Raw genomic sequence first — 18,132 nt, forward strand, 5'->3', positions numbered from 1 at the left:
AAAATTTATTCATATACATTTTTTGGAAAAAAATTATGTTGAATTAGAATCTATATTTGTTAAATAATTATATTTTTAACATTTTGACATTTTAAGATTATTTAAAAAATTTTTTTTTAAGAGAACAAATAAAACGGTATTATGAGTACAAAATTTATAGGCATATAAATATAATATAATTTATAAAATTCTTGCTGTTGACTTCCTCTCGATATTGTCAGTCACGATCCACCAATGTTGACTTGCATTTGAATCACTCTACACAGGATGTCCGTTTTTAGCTCCGCTTAACAGTGTCCAACACTCAATGCCTCTTAATCTTTCAGGCAAAAGTTATCGCATTGAAAGATTTTTTTTTTTTATGGTTCGAATGTTCTTCCCTTTTGTTTATATAAAGATTTCAATATAAACACGAGTATAGAGTGAAAAATTGTTAATATAGTGGAAATTGGAAGCTCTAGATAAATTGAAAATGAACATCTAGAGAAAAGATATATTTATTTCAAAGGCAAATAAGTATTTATTTGTTTCAAATATTTAAAACAAATAAATTTTTACTTCGCAAATAAAAGGTTTCTTTGAGGGAATATATATATATATATATATATATATATATATATATACCCAGATAACACACGTACTAGTACGGTAGTAGTATAATACTAGTACGACGTACTAGACATACTAGTACTGTACCAGCCATGTACCTTCGCACGGTACCAGGTACTGTACTAGTACGGCGTACCGGTATGCAATATCGGTAGAATACGAGTACTATACGAGTACGACGTACTGAAAACTTTTGTGACTTAGTATAACGTACTGTTATTGTACTGGTACAATACTAGTATGATGTACAATATAAAATATTATATACCCTCCCCTTTCTCTTCCCACAATAGTATTTTCATTATTTTCATTTATTATTCAAAAGAAAATCTGTGGGAGAACTGAAATAATAATAATTCATTTTTATTGAATCATTTTTTTTATTTACATCATAAATGTAACTTGTATTCTCACTTATCTTAAAATATCTGGTATTTTATATTATTTTAATTACTTAACTTTATCAAATATTAATTGATTATTTCTTTACATTTAAACATTATTTCAAAAGAATTTTAAACTTGATGTTATAAATTGCTTTGAAATTTGCTTTGAAAAACATATTATCACATCCTAACCTATAAATATGTTATATGTATAAGAAAAACTATAACGAAATAACACACAATTGAATTTAAAAATATATCAATATGATCAAGACCGAATTTATGAATTTTTCTCATTATAAATGTAAAAGATTTTGATGTTTTTCAATGAAATAACACCATGGCACCATGTCAAAGTAAAAGAATATAAATCTTATAAAGATCGATAATTTAATATAAATTTAATCTCGGATATTCAAGATGAGTACAGAAGCACAAGTTACAAACGTTAAAACTCTTTTGCTGCATCATAAACGACTTTTTTCACCAACATTTAATGCACCGTTTTCAGTGACGCGTTCATATTTGACAATTGTCAAGAAAGTGAGGTTGGGTTGGCATTACCAGCAAAGATTCCCAGTACGACGTACCAGTATTATACTTGTATCGTACAAGTATGTTGTGCTTCTTATTTCAGAAGTACGACGTACTGATATTGTACTAGTACTATACTTTTATCGAGTAATCATATTTTACAATTCTAACAGTACGACATACTTTTATTGTACTAGTACCGTACTGGTACGACATATATAATTATTTTGTACTTGTATAAAACTAGTATAATACTAGTACGCCGTACTCGTAAATAACGATTAGTACGCTTGGTTATCTGGGTATATATATATATATATATATATAGTATTTAAGTAAATTAAAAATGATAAAATCGGATGAATTTTGGATTATATTAAATAATTTTGAAAATACATTTTTTTGAAATGAAGGCTAAAATAGAAAATGGAGGTCGTATAATGTATACTATATAGTGTAGATGTAAAATGAATTTCCATAAATGTCTTTCATTTAAATGTATAGAAGAAGGTCGCTTGAGTCGCGAACTCCGCGTGACTATCATTAGCATTCTATCTATATATCGTGCATATATATATATTCTTGTGCTTTGTGCACTTAAAACACTTCTTCAACGGCGGAAATCGTCTCTGAACTGTATATGTATGTGTACAACGATAACTAATAAATATTTTCTTTTCATATTTCCTGCATTCATTTTTATGGGATCAAATTTTGCTAGGAAGTCATTTTTCACTTTATATATATAGTTATGATTTAAAATAATTTTTTTTCAATTTTTGTGTATTTAAAAAAAAATCAAAGAATTGGATTAATTATAGGCAAATTTTAATGCGTTTGAAACTATTTTATTTGATAAAAATACATTTTTTTATTCTTTCTAAAAGAGAAAAATTTTGTAATTATCTTTGTACGATAATCAATTTTTGAGCTGCAACAAAAATGATATACTTTAATTATTTAACACATTTTGATATAATTATCAGTTATTTAGATTATATATCTTTGAATTTTTTATTTAAAATTGCAAATTAATGTAATTTTTAATTTAAAAAGGATTTATAAAAATTGCAGTTTTAATAATTTTAAATTAAAAAAAAACTTTATAAAAAGGAATGATAAAATTATTTATAAATTTTATTGAGAAAAGCTGACCATCGCAACCTCGGAGACTAAACTGATGATTACGTATATATATGGTGAAATACTATCTTTTTCTTTTAAAAAGAAAGAATTTTTGCTTTTTATAAAAGAGAAAGGAAAAATGATTGTAAATCGCACGAGTACTGGATATAAAATGTTTAATTACTGTCAAATATTAATTTTTTTTTTTACTTAAAATTTTTAATTTAAAATTTATATCACTGAGTTTTGAGAGAAAAAAAAAACTATTCAAAATTTCAAATATTATAGTGTCAGTGTAAAATTAATAAATTATATTTTGTCTTGATCAAGAAGACTAGGTCAAGATCCTCCTAGAATATTTAATGTATTTTTTTTTTTAATAGAAAATCAATATCAAGTTCATGAACGTATATATATTTTTTACTTATCAGTCTAGACAAAGAGCATTGTGTTTCACTCGAATTTACCAACAAAGAAATTAACTATTGTTCAAATTGACTTTAACTTAAGCGAACAATTTATTTTTAAATATTTTTTAAAATTACTATTTTTTTGTTGTTAAAATTTTGCCTTAACATGTTAAATATTTCAATATGTTTAAAATATTCAAATAGTTTTGATTTTTAACAAAAATTTTAATAATATTTATAATAATTTTGTTATTATTAATAATTCAATCTTAATTTAGCGAATTTCAATTTGACAGTAATTAGTTGTGAAATGAGAAATTGAGTTTGAAATGTTTAGAAAAATATTAATAACATTGTCAAAATAAATAAAAAAAAAAAAAATAACAGTAAAAAAGATAGTTTATAGAATTAGTGTCTAATACACCTAGTGAGTTACTATAATTTATTTCACTATATACATACACTAATCGTCGTGTTCTTCCGGTTGTTCATCGTGCGACGAACCTTGGATACGTTTGTCATGATAATAAAGATTATAAGTCGATGACCGTTGCAATTTTGTGAATATATTTTTTTATCTCAATAGAATCGAAAGTAATTGAATTTTATAATTCTTTATTATATTTATATTTTTAATTGTTTCATTGATGAGCCATATTTGATTTTCTATTAAGTACATAATATAATTTTTTTAAATTAATTTTGAAATTATTATATTTCGAATTAAATTAAATATATTCATTAATATTGAATTAATAATTAATTAAATAAAAATAGTTGCAATAATAATTTATGTGTGAATATCTGCTGTTAATAATGATATGGTTCTGTAAAATTAATATAAATTTGTATTAATAGTAGAGAATCAATTTAAAAAGAGTGATTGTTCATTTTAAAATGATTAATCTTTTTTTAGAATGATCAATTTTTTTTTTTAATTCTCGTAGAATCATTTATGAGAATACACTTACATATATATATATATATATATGTTTTCTATTATAAGCTTAATGTAAAAATAAGTTTGAAAGTCATACTTCCTGGTTCTGATTGAAGAATAAATTCATTATTAGTTTTACTTTGTTTGCAAATGACTATATAAATGTTTGAAATATTCAAAAAATGCTATATTATAATGCATATGGTATGAAACGTGCAATATTGTCATTATGTCAACAAATTTTAATTTTTCACACGGCATGAACAATGAATATAAGACCATATGGAAAAATTAAAAATTATACATAAATGTCAAATACATATAATTATATTCATGATTTAATTAATTTACTATTGTATATGAAAAATTTTATTATAAAATTTTTGGAAAACTAAAATTCTAAATTTATATAATATATCTGACACAACTTTCTCTGAAATTGCGATAAATCCAAAGTTGATTTCAATAATTATAATTACTGAAATTATATAATAATTAATTCTAAGACCAGTAGATATATATGTTAATATTTATATTCTATTTTTTTTTAAAACTGATGTAAAATGTTGCAGAATAAATTTTTGAAGCATATATATAGGTATATAAAAATAAACTTTTACTGATGATTTTAATGATATATGAATTATATATCTGATGAAAACAAAAGGTCTAAAGGTCAGTGGATACTGTTTTTTTTATATACATATCTTTATTGCTAAAAATAACTTCATATAACTTGTTTTCAAAAAAAGGTTCAAGGGTTGTGCAAGTGACAAATGTGCCAGTCTACATAATCACCAAACTTTCTCCGCGGGCCACGAGATTCAAATGTTATTTTTGTCTCACGTTCTCTTATCTCGATCAACCTATACAATTATTTTTAATGCCATTTAATTTTGGTAGATGTCGCCATTAAATATATATAAAAAAAAGAATAATATTTTTGCAAATCATTTCACCCAAAAAATAGGAAAATTATAAAATATATATCACTAACAGAAATTTAAATAAATATAATTGCGATATTTTTAAAGAAATCTCTCAAATTTTATTTTAAAAATAATAACTGAAAATAATTCAATTTACTTGGAGCCAAAAAAAAAAAAAAAAAAAAAAAAAAAAAAATATAAGAAATGAAACATTAATGAATATATTTTTATGGTTTCGGTTAATTTCAGAAGCATCACTTTACCTTTCCATTGTTGACAGAATGATGGAAAGACGTTGAGACCTTGGCCAAAATTGTCCGGAAGTAACGGAAGCTGTTAGATTGAAAGCTCATTCAAAATGTTCCATTTTCTCAAGTGTTTAAGACATGAAACGATATTTTTGTACTCGACCTGATGAGTTTCGTTGAACCAGATTAAATGAATGTAATCCGGCACATATGTGTCCTGAAACAAGTGCGCCCCTTTCCATTGCGGTTTAGTTATACCGTTTACTCTTCTCAGAAAATAAATAGGCATCGCCATATAAACCTATATATATATCACATAGATTAGGTAGTGCCAAGAATTATAAATGGCCGAACAAACAATCGACAGAAAGATTTCGGCGCGATTTTTAAAATTGACCAATTAGAAATAGTAGTTATCAAGAAAATCGAGATTGGTCAACCCACTTGGAAAGATTCCCCCGGAAAGTGCCCCCTGGAGGTTCTATCAGAATTCCGCCGGAACTTCCAACGTAATTCCGTCGGAATTCCATCTAAGTTCCAAAGAATTTCCGATGGGATTCCAACGTATTAGGACCCCAGGTGGAAAAGTTGCCGGTAGTGACTACCGGTAGTCATTACCGCTCCCGCTACCGGAATATTCACTACCGGTAGTCACTACTGGTAATTTTTCCAAGATTACCGGTAGCCACTACCGGTAATTTTTCCGGGACTACCGGTAGTCACTACCGGTAATTCTTCTAGTACTACCGGTAGTTACTACCGGTAATTTTTTCGGTACTACCGGTAGTCACTACCGGTAATTTTTCGTTACTACCGGTAGTTACTACCGGTAATTTTTCCGGTACTACCGGTAGTCACTACCGGTAATTTTTCGTTACTACCGGTAGTTACTATCGGTAATTTTTCCGGGACTACCGGTAGTCATTACTGGTCATTTTTCCGGGAATTACAATCAAAATTTATGGCCAAATAACAAATTTTGATTGTAATTCCCGGAAAAATTACCGATAATGACTAACGGTAGTCCCGGAAAAATTACCGATGTTGACTACCGGTAGTACCGGAAATATTACCGGTAGTACCGGAAATATTACCGGTAGTACCGGAAGAATTACCGGTAGTGACTACCGGTAGTCCCGGAAAAATTACAGGTAGTAGCTACCGGTAGCCCCGGAAAAATTACCGGTAGTTGCTACCGGTAATCTTGGAAAAATTACCGGTAGTGACTTCCGGTAGTGAATATTCCGACAGCGGGAGAGGTAAAGACTACCGGTAGTCACTACCGGCAACTTTTCCACCTGGGACTCTAAAAATTTTGAAAAAAAATTAATTCGATTCTAATTCTAATAGAACCTCCAGGGCGGGGCACTTTCCGAGGAATCTTTCCAAGTGGGAATTTTTAAAATTTCACCAAAATATTTCTGCCGATTGTTTGTATGGCTATTTATAATTTCGGACAAATGAAAATTCGGTGTTTTAAAAATTCTACCAATTAAAAAATTTTTTTTGACCTCTATATTGGATCCGCCATTTTGAATTTTGAAAATCTGACATCAATTTCATAATCAGCGACCCCGAAAATTCTGAGATACTAAGTTTTATAAAATATTTATGATTTTTAAAAGATATCTTGTCACTTTTTATTTAGAGGTTGTTTTCACCCCTAAAAACCACAAACGACTTGATCTAGTAAAACGGCAAGACACGGGTATTTTTTTTTTTTTTGGTCCTAATTTCCGAAAATGTTTGATTTTTTTGTGGGTCCAAGAAAAGTTGAATTTTGTTGAACATCTCAACGAAAATATTTCCTATAATAATTATATATATATGAATACCAGAATGTCTCTCGTGAGTCAATGTCGATTAATATAATATATAAAGGAATTCGCCAAGGTTTTTCAGTTCCTTTCATTGGCATCACACTATATATATATATATATATATTTCATTTTTTTTTATTATACACAGTACATACAAAAAAATAAATAATTCTTTTCACACGCAACCATTTGACACTTCACATTTAAATTGAATCCTACTATTGTTAGAACAACAGAAAATGGTATAAAAAATGATTTCTTTATATACTTTTAATTTTTCCAATAAATATACCAATAATAAAAAATTGTAATAATGAAGCTTTTATTCTTGGAAATACAATAAAGTTAAGCGTGATGGAAATGTGGGTCAGTTTTTAGAAATATTGACATATCTGTCAATATAGTTGAGCTGCATATTGACGATAAGATTTCCATATGCATTTCTCTTATAGTTTGATTGCCTCATTGAAGCTATTTTACGAGCTTACTAATCTCCCCCCAGTGTGTTGCAGTTTTTGGAATTTTAGCCTTGAAAATCATTTAAATAAATTGGGTTTTCGAAGAGACTAAGTGCAGACATTGCTTCATTTAGGTCAGCTTGAAAATTGTAATTGGTTCTTTGCGCGACAAAATCTGGAACGCGCACTCTGATGCCACGAGGACGAGCTATCTTTGTTATTACATTCGTAAAATAAATATCTCACGTTTTTCTCTTTTTTACTTTCTTTTTATGTTATATATCTCAATGCAAACACGACATGACTTTATAGAATCTTTACATGCCTTCACAATATGACACTGATTTTATGGACCTTCCTTCATCAACGAAGGACTGTCTTCTATTTCTTCTTTTTCTTCTTCTTTTTTTATTTACAATTTTCTCCAATGACACCAATGATCCTTTTGAATTTGTAAGAAAAATTTCATACTTAATATAAATAAATAATAGTAAGAAAAAAAAATTTTATTAGATTAGAAACGTATTTTTTATTCTCGCGGAAGTAATTTTTGTGCAACAAGAGACAGCTATTAGTTAATTTTCTAGTATAATTAAGTAACAATAATTAAATATTTTTCCTGAAGCTATAAATAAAGAAATGTTTTCTTTGTTTTACAGAACCAAAAAGGAAAAGGTTGAAGAAAGAGGAAATAATGTTGGAACAAAGTGTTTATTTTTCCTTGAACTTCAATGTTATAATCAGTAACGATATTTGATTGGATTCAAATCATTATTATTGAGGAGGTAAAAAAAAAGCCTCCGATTTTCACGTGCTCGACGTTACACCGACGAGTGATTGGTGAGTGACATTTAAAATTATTATTGCTATCATTTTATATATAAATACGTCTGAGAAAAGGAAGTGATCAACTATGTAGATTAAATTTGATCAAATTATATATATATATATGAAACACAATGGTGCGTAAAAAGAAGCGGAAACAGAATTTTGATAAGAAAAGACAGAGTGTGCTTGACTTTTTTTTTTTTATAAAATCAATAAATAAATTTTCCTTTAACAAAATTTTTACATTATCAAATTTTTGTCTAAATATGCCGGATGTTTATTTTAAAAAGAATTCGATGATTTCAAAATAAAAATTTTGTTAAAGATATAATTTGGCTAAATAAAAATTCAAATTTGGTTTTCCATCTTTTATTAAAAATAAAAAATAATACTAATGGATAACTTGGTGTTAACTTGCACAATACTTTAGAAATTGTTTTTCGTTTTTTATTATTTGGCTGCGCGCGACGTTATCCATGTGATAGTCAGTGATGCCAACGTAATTCAGAAAGTTTAGGTTATGTTTATCATATTTATTTCACAATTTATATTGGTATGATTGAGTGGGAAATAAGAAACGTCGCGCGCAGCCATAACAGCTAATTAAAATAATTAAAAAGGAAAAATAATTTTTTTTTTAGATATGAAAACTGGAAAAATAAGGAATATTTTGAACTTTAAAACATTTAATCTTATATTGTTCATTAAAAGTGAATGTATCTTTTATTTAATTTATTTTTTTTTTAAATTGTTTTTACTCAAAAAAAAAAGTTATAAAAAACTTGTGGAATGGTACATTTCTAATTAATAATCTATAAATATAATTAAAAAATAATAATTAATCACAAATTATTTTTTTTTGTATTGTGATTAATTGTCTCTTTTTTTTAAATTTTAAATTTCGAGTTTCGAAAATAATTTAACAATGTATAATTTATATGCATTATTGATCCGACGAATTTATACAAAGGCTATACGCACGTAACGGAATATCTTCACAGGTCATATGAATGGAAAAAAAAGATGTAATCATAATGTCGCGCAGAGAGTATGTGCTTTGGAAAGTTCCTGTGTCTCATTTTTTTTTTATCGATTAATATAGGAAAGCTTGCACAAATATAAGTGGAATAAAAATTCCACCTGACGATTTTATTAGCTCAGTCTTAGGCAATTCTCTATTTAATCTATCGTTACTAAACATGAGCCAAGATTATTCATTTCCTATATTAACTTTTGAACATATATAAATAATTATTTGAATTATACTATATATTATTTACTAATGAAATATTGTTACAATTTGATTTTGGACATGAGAATTTGGCAATGCTCCCAATTGACTATACAGAGGAGAGCTGGTTATAATTTTATTAAATCATTACTGTCATTGTCTGTAGTTCGTTGTCCGTATACCGGTAATTTGAGTAACGTCACGTCTGGCCAGCCGGATGTATCCGGTATAATCACAACACACGTTTAAAGTTAAATTTTTTTTTTTTTTTTTTTTAAGAGTACCGAATCTGGTATAATGAACTTTAAAATTTAAATTTTGTTTTTAACTTGTGGATGATAAGCAGAAAAAAATGATTTAATTCAAATAATTTTTGTAACTTTGTTATTTTTCATTAAATATTTACAAATTATTATTCACACCTCTGCCGTGCAAAACTGAAATACCGTAACTTGTTTTTTTACTTAGGTTATGTTGCCCATATTATGTTTCTTTAAAAAAAAAATATATATATAAAGATTAAAATTATGGAAAATTTGAATTTGATAGAAATAATTATTATTATCTTCCGCGGATCAAATTTTCTATATAATTTTAATCTTTATATTTTTTTAAAAGAATATAAGAAACATAATGGGCAACATAACCTATAAATAAAAAAAACAAATTACGGTATTTCAGTTTTGCACGGCAGAAGTGTATATTGAATAATTAATTAATAAAAATAAATATATTAAAAAAATAGATTTTTATTAAAATTGAAATTATTTTTCAATTAATTATTTCTACTGCAAAATGAACATATTATTTCTTTTTCAAAAATTTCGAATTTTGTTTATTAAACCTGAAACAACAAATTTAAATAATAATTTAAATAATAATATTTATGCATACAATGATAATAATAATTATTAATTGTTTCCTGAAATATTGTTTTTAATATTGATTTTTAAAATAAAATTAAATCATTGCACTGAAAAAAAAATTTATTTGATTCAAATAATGGATTACTTGACTATTATCAAAAAATTATTATTTGAATCAATTAAATGGTATTTATTTCAAATACAGAAATTATATTAGTTCAAATAAAATTTATTTAATTCAAATAAAAATTATTTGATTGAAGTAAATATTTAAATTTGATAATAGTATGATGACTATATAAAAATGCGAGTCATTGTTTTTTCTAATTTTTCCGTAAATTTAGATGGAATTTTTGTGACGATATATCATCGTATATGTGTTCTTAGTAAGAACATAAGAGAGAGAGAGAAAAAAAAGTAGGTTGGGTATATAATTGAAAGCCATGCACGATAATCTGCTTTGGGATCTGCGACACCTGCGCGATTTAATTTGTACGCGGTATAACAATAGATAATAATCTGCAATATCAACCGCATTTATATTGGCAATCAATAATAATATTTATTTACAAGTTTAATATGCAATGGCGTCAGAAATAGAATGCAATATAAATTAAAATACAACTCATTTTCATGATATCTTCTACTTATTTGTTCCCCTGAATTGACGTTTCTTTTTCAGTATTGATTTGCATGTTTAAATTATTTATATGCGAAAAATTGTTTCTGATCTTAAATTAATTTTGCCAACGAAATATATATGCTACCAAAGTTATTATTTATATATTGTCAGTAATCTAATTTAGTTAATTAATTATCCCAGATAGTACGTAAGCTTGCATCAACCTTGCGGCAAGTTTCAAATGTCCCACCTGACCCAAGCTTGTATGGTAAGCTTACCGAAAGATTGCAATGTAAGGTTACTTCAAGATTGCATAATAAGATTATTGCAAGATTGCTCAGTAAGTTTGCACGGTAAGCTTGCAGCAAGATTGGTGCAAGGTTGCCAAATAACCTTGCTTTGAATCTAAAAAATTTCTTTTTTTAATGTTTCGTTTATATAATTTTATTATATAAATTTAGACGAAACATTTTTAAAAAAATTTTTTATGTTTAAAGCAAGGTTATTTGGCAACCTTGCACCAACCTTGCTACAAGCTTACCGTGCAAGCTTTCTTAGCAATCTTGCAGTAATCTTACCCTGCAATCTTTCGGTAAGCTTATACCATACGAGCTTCGGTCAGGTGGGACATTTGAAGCTTGCAGTAAGCTTGTGGCTAGTTTACCGTGCAAGGTTGGCAATATTTTTGGCAAGCTTGCCGCAAAGTTGCTGCAAGCTTACGTGCTATCTGGGATATGACAATAAATTATAAATAATTTAAATTGAAAAAAATTACCAAAATTTATTATAAAAAATTAAATTTTCTTGATTTTTAATGATAATTTGTTCTTTTTTTGTTAATATTAAAAATAAATGTCAATACTTGTAAAAATTATTTTCGGAAAATAATTTCCTCTTTGGCGTATAGTAAAAAAAAAAAACCTATTTTAAGTTTTATTTCTCGAAATTACATTTTTTTTTGTTGCTTTTATTTAATTATAAATGTTTATTATTATACATAAAATGTGCAATGTAATTTCTATTGAAACATTGTTTCTTAGAAAATATGGATGTGAAAATAAATAATTTATATATATTAATTAATTTAGGTCACTGAATAATTTCTGTGTCAATTATATTTGGTCTTTTTTCTCCTTCATATTATAAAGATCACAGATATCCCCGATATTTATAAGGCGTAATAATTAATTTTTAACACACGACTGATGTCTTATTAAAGGTGCTTAATGTCAAGAATCCTTTCATTAATCACACAAAATGAATATAACTTATTTCTAATAGCTTGATTCTTTACATAAAAAGGAAAAAAAAAAGTACAACATTTATTTTAGTTCATTTGCATTTCTCAAGCAAGTCACTTCCCTGAAATTGAAAATAAATTTAATTTTTATTGTTTTGTAGAATAGTAAATTTAAATATTTAGAAAAAAAAGAATATAAATATGGGAAAATTCGCAGAAAATTTGGTACAAATAAAAGCTAATGGATTACCTATATATGTATATATTTTAATATGATGTATGCGTTTATTTTGTATAAATATTTAATTTATGATTCCGTGATTTTAGAAAAAAAAAGTTACCTGACAGGTGTCTTGAATTAAAAACAACTCTTGTCTTTATTCAATTTAGTAACAATTAAAAAAAAAAAATTTTTTTTAAAAACCATACTTAAAATTAAAATAATTGAAAATTAATTAGAAATTAAATAAAATCATTTGGAAATTTATAAAGGTAAAGTAAAATGAAGCAACAGTAAAAATAAAATTGTAAAAACACACCTCCACTTAAAATGTTAATAGAAATGAATTGTAAATATTTTCATCAGTGCTTATATCAGTCTTGATGTAGATTTTATTTTTAAAAATGACCTCCACTCGAGTTTTCTCTTTTTGAAAGGCTTAAAAATTGACATTAAAAAAAAGCTGTATTTTCCACTTTTATCCAGATTTTTAAAAACAAAACTTTTTTTTTTATATAAACCAAATATTGATCTAAAACTGCATCTGATGGCACTTAAATATTACAATAATTCATAAAAATATGGAATAAACGGTTTTGGTAATGAAAATTATTATTTATCGTATAAAACTTTATATAAGACTCTTTTCATTATTAAAAAATTTTGTCCTTATTCGTTTGCCTTATGATATAGTAATATTTTATTTTTTCATTATTAAATTATGTTTCTTTTGAATTAATAAATTTAATTATTTAATCATTTTGGAAGTGTATTTCGAATTTTTAATAAATTCATAATGTTTTGAAATTCTAGTTATAGAATATAAATCAAAGGAATGTGAATTGTCCGATGTAGAAAAAAATTTTCAAGTGATTTTAAAATGAGTTAATTGAAAAAATTTCTCAAGTTAATTGTCAAGGAAACATTCCTTTTCAGTTTAAAACGTGATCTTTTCATCACATGCCCTTATTATTAATATTGTTAAATGATTTTCTGCTACGTATTTTACTGACAAAAAAAAAATTTATATTTGATTCATATATGATATCATTTACTTGTCTATTATGTTTATCAAATATTTATTTGAACCAAATAATTTCTATTTTCCAAAGCAAATAAACTCTATTTGAATTAGGTAATAATTTTTTCATTTATAAAATAAATACCATTTAATATAGATCACAATAATAATAATAATTATTATTTTAAACAAATAAATATTTATTTAATAATAAAGTTGCAAGTAATCGATTATTTGAATCAAATAAATTTTTTTTCAGTGTATACCTATCAGCTTTTCAAAATAAATATAATATAACCCAGAGACAAAAAAAATATATTTGTCTTAGAGCTAAATAAATATTTATTTATTTTTTAACTTTATATTTGAAACTAATAAATAGAGACGCTATAATATATTTTTATTTAATTCAAATAAATTATATGATTATTTAATAAAAAAATTATTTGTCTTTAATTTGATAAAATATTGTTTTAATTTGGAAAAGTTATGATAATAATTAAAAAAATGGAAAAAATTTATGATGATACTTGGTGAATATAAGGAATTTCGTGTTTTAGTTCTCGTTAATCTGCGTAAATTCATTCATATGAATATATTGAAACACATATTTATGGATAATTTTACATTTATGGACCACGGATGCTGTGGGCTCTCATTTCACACACAGGAAAATGTATACATATATAAACCACATCCGGAAATAAAATAATATACTTATTAAATGCATATCACTTTTTTTTTCATAATCAAAAAAGAGATAATTTTGTATTTTTAGAAGAAATTAAAAAAATATATATATATATTTGTCTCCGAACTAAAAAAATATTTTATTTCGATCTTAAAAATTTTTTTTTCTCATAAAAATTATAAATTAAATCAAATTTTTGTTTTTTAAAATAAAAATTTGAGTTGTGCTCCAATTAAATATTTTATTAAATATTTTTTTATATTTGAGGCTTAAATACAAAATTTCTTTGCGGATGTAACAAATTATTAAAAAATTATTTTGCTATCACTCTGTTTATCATAATTTTTTTTTTTTTTTTCTTCATATTTTACTGTAAAATTTTTTATTGTAATTTATTTATTATTTGATATTTTTTCTTTATTCTTTTTTTTATAATCATAAAATATATATTTACTATAAGACCATGAGATTTATCAAAATAGATATATATATATATATATTGTTTTCTTGACAATGGCAATAAATTTTTTTTTTCTTCCTCTTAATAAACTAGGAAGTCTTGAAAAAATAATCAGTCTATGAATGGTATAAGAATGACCTTGATTAGAGAGACTTTGCAAATTGTCTCTACATTAACTGGCGTAGGCTTACAAAATATATAGTCTCTTTAATGGCTTTGCTCTACCCGTGATCTTTATTATCAACAAACCGAGTCACTATCTCTCGTGCGACTGTCAGAGAACATTAGATAATAATTATTACGAAAGAAAAGACAATATATACTCTGAATTTTGCAATTTATGCGACTGAAGCTGTATGTGTAAGAGAAAGAAAGAGAGATGATGTTGGCCTACACATCCGGTGCCCACTATATATATATATATAATATACCTGCTTATCGTTTTTAGAACTCCCGTTTCCACATGATCTATTCCTTCTCAATATACATATATATATTTATTCGATAGCGTCATGCTGTCTCATATAATATCTTCGATCGGAGCATTCACTTATGACCTCCGTTAAGATCAGTTGTGATGCTTTCCTTTTCATTTCGTTTTCTGACTGTATTTAAAATATATATATATATATATATAAATATATATAAAAAATTTCAATATTTTCCTGTTAATTATTTTCCATTTTCTTTTTTATAATTTTGTAGGAATATTATTTGCTATTTACTTTTTTTCTGAATATTTAAACGAACGAAAAAATTTGTTTACTATTTTCTTAACTTCAAATTTTATTATAAAATAATTGCTGTCTGTATCCAAAAATAAATAATTAATAATTTCATAAATATAATGTACTTTTTTATTTTTCATTGCTATAGTAATTTTTAAATAATTTATAGACTGAAAAAATGATTTCCTTCATTTGAACGTTCAGAACTTCAGGCATATATATTTTTTGTTCATTTTAATTATTTGTACATTTTTATTTTTTTTTTTTCATTTTTATTATTTGTTTATTTTTATTTATTTTTTGTTCGTTTTAATTATTTTTTTTTCTATTTTTAACTATTTTTTTGTATTTTTTAATTATTTATTTATTTTTTGTTAGTTTTTATTATTTTGTTGTTATAATGCAGTAAAAACAGAGTCTTATATAAATTGTTTATTATAGCTGCATGACAAAATTGTTTTTTCGATTTAAAAAATTATTATAAAATCTTGATAGGTATAACTTTTTTTTCTATTAAAATAAATAAGTTTGTATAATACCAAATTTAATTTTTTTTCAAATTCAGTTCAAATTTGTGGATAAAAAAAAGTTTTATAAAGTGTAAGACTATTTTTTTGTAGTTTGAATTTTAATAAAGTACTAGAACTAATTTTTATGCGCTACGCGCGTCTATTTATTCATCTTGGACTATAATAATATGAAGGAAATAGTCCATACCATCTATTACAACTTATCTATACACCCTCCCTAAACGGTAGAAATATTTACTTTAATTGAAAATTTGCAATGCCGAAAATTCTCAAATAACAACTTTCGAGAAATTTCAAACTAATTAAATTTTTTTCGTCGTGGTATTAGATCCGCCATTTTGAATTATTAAAATCTAACATTATATTCATAATTAGCGTTCTCGAAAACTCTTGAGTAATGTAATGAGATTCAAAATGTTCTGATGAATTTTTTAAATTTCACCCGCCATTTTGAATTTGCAAAAACAGACATGATATTCGTAATCAGTGACCCTGAAAACCCCTTTGGAAACTGTTTTAAATAAAATCCGATGAATTTTTAATTTTTGGGCTGCCATATTAAATCCGCCATTTTGGATTTTTAAAAACGGATTCGTAATCAGCATTCCAAAAACTTTAAAAATGATATATGATGAGGAATTATTATTACGATAGTTAATATGCACCTTAAAGGGTTAAATAAATTTTTCAATTCTAACATAAAAATTTTATTTTATTTTTTATTTCTTTACTTAGTTAATCATATGTTAATATAAAACTTAAAATGCAAATTTTTAGATCAACGTTCAATAAAATTCTAGAAAACAATATAGACCCTTTTTAATAACGGTCGACACCCAAAAACTCAAGTATTGCTGAACAATCACAAGAGGGGAAGCCGATGTCTCTCTCTCTCTCTCATTACTCAGATAGCGATAAATAGGATTGCCTACCTCACTCTATTTCAAGAAAAACAACATTAGATTCTCTCTGTGATCTAACGCAAAAATTTAACGCTTTAACGCAATCATCTTCTCTCTTCTTTCCATGAAAATAACATAAGAATGTCTTGCTCTTGCCTAATTTGCATATCTACTCATTTCATAGTAAGAAATTAGCAATTAAATTCGTTCTTTTATGTTCAATATAATATTCAAATTCTATTTATAAAAAAAAAAAAAAAAATTGGGAGAAATATTCTATCTTTGAAAATTAAATTAATTTTATTTTTTTTTTACTTTCTTTATTGACACTTTTAAAATTTATTGTTTATATTATTATTTTTTTTATAAACTTTTGTTTCGTAGGACTATAGTTACCTTATATAGCTACAATTACTATTTATAATTATATTATTTTTTGGCTCTTAGAAACAAATTTTTTTTTCTTTTGTGCATTTTCTTTCTTTATTATTAATATAAAGATCCAATTCTTTATATTTGCTTCCTCGTATTATATATATATATATATTGTAATATATCAGATTCGCTTTATGGTTTTGCGAAATAATCTTACATCAGAGAAGCTTGCATGTTCATCCTTGTTGTTTTATAATTGTTATTTGTCATGTTACTTTGACCTTCTCAATATACTATAAACTATTTGTTCACTTGATTATTATTTATACATAATTTACAAAAGTATAAGAATTTTGCTTTTTCTGAAACAAGCCACCTACATTTTTACGGATTTCGTAAAACTTGCGTAGTCGTGACCTTCTCGCATCTTTATTTTAGTTATAAAATATTTTTCCAAAAAAAAAAATTATTAATTATAACTATAATTTAATTGAATTTTTATTTGTCCGAAATTCTAAATGGCCAAACAAACAATCGACAGAAAGATTTCGGCGCAAGTTTTAAAATCAACCAATCAAAAATTAACCATAAAATTGTGATTGATTACGTTTAAAAATTGTACCGAAATTTTTCTATCGATTGTTTGTTCGGTCATTTTCAATTTCGGACAAATGAAAATTCTATCAATTAGAAATTTTGTTAAATAATTTTTCGGGTTAAGTATAAATTCTGTAGTATAAAAAATCAATTGTACACGGAAAAAAATAGTTCGTGAAACTTTCGTAAACTAGTTGTTCACTTTTGCACGGGCCCAAAGTTTGAAAATCTTTCATTAACTTTTTCCAAGATTTCACAAACGTTCATCACTCTCTTCATGACAATCAATGTCTGCGCACGCGCACAAAAAAAAGTTTGTGGAATCTTGAAAAAAGTTAATGAAAGATTTCCAAACTTTGGGC

The 18,132-nt window shown here is 25.4% G+C and overlaps 1 protein-coding gene across 1 annotated transcript in view; it reads left to right on the top strand.

The window, feature by feature from the left end:
- LOC127291416 (uncharacterized) overlaps positions 1 to 18,132 on the top strand; it is a 53,021-nt gene that overhangs the window by 19,988 nt on the left and 14,901 nt on the right. Inside the window, exon 2 of the mRNA XM_051320546.1 lies at positions 8,119 to 8,299. The gene's annotated coding sequence lies outside the window, so the exon portion shown is untranslated. The remainder of the gene's footprint in view (positions 1 to 8,118; positions 8,300 to 18,132) is intronic.

This window comes from Leptopilina boulardi, unplaced genomic scaffold (assembly GCF_019393585.1).
Source record: "Leptopilina boulardi isolate dan_hultmark-lab unplaced genomic scaffold, ZJU_Lbou_2.1 LbouV2_137, whole genome shotgun sequence".
NCBI classification, from domain to species: domain Eukaryota; kingdom Metazoa; phylum Arthropoda; class Insecta; order Hymenoptera; family Figitidae; genus Leptopilina; species Leptopilina boulardi.